Raw genomic sequence first — 4017 nt, 5'->3', positions numbered from 1 at the left:
CGGGGTACGGCCGGCACGGGCACCTAACGGCTAACGGTTTCGGATACGTCCGTGAAAGCAGACGACACACGACTGTGACGTCAGCTTACGCATGCGCATGAACATTCCCATGCGAGAATAATTCCCACACGGAACATCACTGCTATCTGCTCGTGACAGGAATCGCGATAATTTTCAAACACCCTGTATATCTGTATGTTTATTGATATTAATATATGTGTATAGAACAGTATTATGAGCATCTCAAGGAAACATTTTGATATAGTCAGCATACTGAAAATTAAAAAAATGTATGCATAACGTTTGATTTGTTGATGTTTTATGTATCTTAGTATTGAAATTGATTATTTTAATGCAAATATTGGAATGGTGGCGGGTGTTCTTATTACGCCCAGTACTCATATTACTCTCTAGGTAGGTTAATATGAGCGTCCTTAGGGATAATATGAGCACAAGAATTTTTTGCAAGAAATTATGTAGAAATGAAAGACTGAAATATATATATATTATATACATATATATAGGGTGTTTCTTAAATAGCGGAGACTAATCATATATAGCGCTATTCCTGATTAAAAATTGAGTCAAAAAGTTCTGTATCATTTTACAATTTTCGCAATGATTGATGAAACATTAATTTCTAAAGATCGCGCCTAGTAAGCGATTGCCGAATCACATAATGCCAGGCGCGGATTTATGTATTGTATTTTGCCGCTTGGGGCTGAAAATTAGCTGCCGCCCCTTGTACAGGTAGTGAAAATTAGAATTTTTATAAGAAATGCATAACGCGATCTGAACATGATGATTCCTAAGTGTAAACAACTGTTAACTTAACAAGTCTAATGCCTGTGCAAAATAAATCCCAAATGTAACAGCTTTTAACTTAATGTAACTTGTCAACTTGTATAATATTGCGAAAAAACCTACGTGTATTAGCTGGTATTATAATTGATTATTTATTATATTAAATGAATTATTAAATACCACTCAGAGTGTGCCACGAGAAGGCTACACGATAAGACTTTACACCCCGGTTTTTTGTTTTTTGGGTTTTTTGTTTTTTTTTATTTTTTTTATTTTTTAAAGTTTACTTTTAATTGAGATGTTGATTTTGACTATAAAATACTTGTTAAATGAAGGTCCTTTAATTGTAAATTACTTCTTCAATTATTACTTATTTTATTACCTTTCTACGCAACTGAGCATCAGCAAATGAATCAATTATATCATCATAATTTATACGTTTTGCGATTTCTGACTCAATTGTAAGAACTGCTGAACAGTTGAGACGTTCATCACACATCGTAGATCGGAGATAATTTTTAACGCGCCGTAATACTGAGAAATAAGCTCTTTCTGCTGAACAGTTTGTTACAGGTATGCATAAGAAGATTCTAAATATGATGTTAATGTAAGGATACACTTCTTGGAGGCCTTTATCGTATATCATGTTGCACATCTCTCGAATAGTGCTTGGAGGTTCATCTAAATTTTTTAAAAATCCAAAGAAATGGAGACACTCATTTTGAAACGATTCTGGAAAAAAATCTGGCAAGTCTTCTTTATATTCATTACTTAATCTGGCAGCATTTTTAGCAATAGTTTTATCATCCATTGTAATTCCTTTAGTTAAAAAACCAAAACTCGTGCTCAACTTTTCATAGACTGCTTTTCGACGTTCTAACTCTGCAACTATTCTATCAACTGTGACATAAAAAGTATTGATTTTAAAGTTTTCTCGTCCAATGAATTTGGTTTCAAAATTTCGTGATTCGTCGTCTTGGAGTTTTCTTATCCTTTTTCTTTTTGATGTATCTTCATACTCTGTAATAAATGATTTTTTAAGAGCAGCATTTTCGTAGATATCAAAAGCTTTCCTAATACTTTCAACATAGTTTATTAGTGAACCGTATAGTTCTGCTACAGTATAAAGATCAATGTCAACTGCTTGGAACTTCTTGCTAGAAAAATGAAATCTCTGTAATAAATTATCCCATACTGAAGAAAGAATAATTGTTTCAAGACGTTGTAGTTGACGGAGGTAACCTGAAGCCTCACATCGAGTACAAGATTTTTCTGTTTCATCTTCTGCAATTGATGTAAGAGCCTCAATCACTTCATTCCAATCTTTATTAAGACTCTGACACGCGTCATAACGGGTTGACCATCGTGTTTGTGACAAGCCTTTTAAAGTTCTGTTTTCACGTTGTGTTAAATGTCTCTATAATATTTCCCAGCGATTAGTAGAACTTGAAAAAAATACAAACAAATTTTGAAGAAGAAGAAAAAAGTCATTACTTTCTTTACAACAACTTGCTGCATGTTCTCCAACTAAATTCAAGGAATGAGTTGAGCAGGGAGAGTATACAGCATTTGGAGAAATTTCATTAATTCTAGCTTGTAATCTGGAATATTTTCCAGACATATTCATGGCATTATCATATAATTGACCTCTACAATTTGCAATGTCGATATCAAAAACCGCAAGCATAGCGACAACAGCATCAAAAAGTTCGATTGATTTATGATCAGCATTCGGAACAAAACACAGAAACCTCTCTACAGGATGTCCATTTTCCAGAACATATCTCACAATCACTGCAAGTTGATCGGTATAAGATATGTCTGGACTTGAATCTACTATAATAGAAAAATACTTGGCACTCTTTAATTCTTTAATTATTTGTTTCGTTACTTCTTCAGTCATTAACTTAACGAATTGTTCATATGTAGTAGAAGATAAATACGAAGTGTAGCCTTGACCTGGATTACCGTACCTAGCTATATGCTCTGCCAAAAAAGGATCGAATTCAGAAATAAGTTCAAGACACATTATAAAGTTACCACTGCTTGACGAACCAAACTTCTCAATATGACCTCTTAAAGGTAAACCTACAGTTACCAAAGCACGGACACTGACTACAACCCGTTTTAAAACGCCAGTTGCGCCAATACTTTTTCTCCGTGTCTATTTGATAAGAAAAATGTGTATCAATTTTTCCAAGAATGTTTGATCGCATTTTCATTTCTAACACACACGACTTGTGTTCAAAAGAATTCTCGTGATTTTTCAATGCATCATTGCTATGCTTCTAATCGTCAAATCCTTCTTTTGCTATTTTTGTAGTTCCACCAAATAATTGACAAGGAACACAAAACACGGAACCAGAACTTTCTGAGTACATTAAATACGATCGCTTTACTATTTGACCATTGACAAGTTGGGTTTTAAATAAAGATTCATTTAAATATCGATATTGCTTACCACAAAGTCTCTTCGAGCGGGAAAAATCAAAATTTTTCTCACGAATATCTTGGTTAATTCAGTGCTGCAAAACGTATTCATGTGTAGCATTGTTTACTACCCATAACGCTGGATTCTTTACAATCACATTAGAATTAACTGCAAAATTATTACTTTGATTGATATTAATCATAGAAGATGAGGTAGTTGGCTCTTGGGACTTTAAGGTGAAATTAGAATTAGGGTCTATGTCACACGCCGTTGGTACAATTTCTTTGATATTATCCGAAGCAGTAATGGCAAGCAGCTGTTTTGAAGAACCAGCAATGGGAATTGCTGGTTCTTCAAAATTATTTAGTTGATTAACAACTTTAGGTTGATTAAAGAAACTATCAATTTTAAGAGTTTTTTCTACGACACTACGTTCTCTCTCAGCCTTATCCAACCTTCGTTTCTTGTACTGACTTCCACTTAACCGTATTCGTCCGTCACTCATGTTTATTATATAATATTTTTTAAAAATGAAGGCTGCGATAGCACTAGTAGCAATCTAATGCAAATTATAAAAAAGAAGATAGGAAAAGGAAAAAAACGTAAAAAACTGCGATATATATAGTAATCAAAAAATTTATTTGATTTTAAAATACGAAAGATAAAACATAAAATATGAAACATAAATGGATATAATATTGTGGCACGCTAATTCTCACGTATCTGACGTATCGTAAAATTCGTAAGTATCGTTACTGATTGCCGGGCTCGATCTCATATAT

At 33.4% G+C, this 4017-nt stretch overlaps 1 protein-coding gene and 1 pseudogene across 1 annotated transcript in view; both read right to left on the bottom strand.

Moving 5' to 3' along the window:
• The window catches only part of DAAM (disheveled-associated activator of morphogenesis-like protein), a 103727-nt gene that overhangs the window by 65185 nt on the left and 34525 nt on the right, over positions 1-4017 (bottom strand). The gene's annotated exons all lie outside the window — the stretch shown is intronic.
• On the bottom strand, positions 1162-3185 carry LOC108765719 (zinc finger MYM-type protein 1-like; annotated as a pseudogene).

The sequence above is a fragment of the Trachymyrmex cornetzi genome, unplaced genomic scaffold, assembly GCF_001594075.2.
Source record: "Trachymyrmex cornetzi isolate Tcor2-1 unplaced genomic scaffold, Tcor1.1 scaffold511, whole genome shotgun sequence".
Lineage (NCBI taxonomy): Eukaryota > Metazoa > Arthropoda > Insecta > Hymenoptera > Formicidae > Trachymyrmex > Trachymyrmex cornetzi.
Note: the sequence above shows the minus strand (reverse complement) of the source record. Positions and strands in the feature narration are given on the sequence as shown.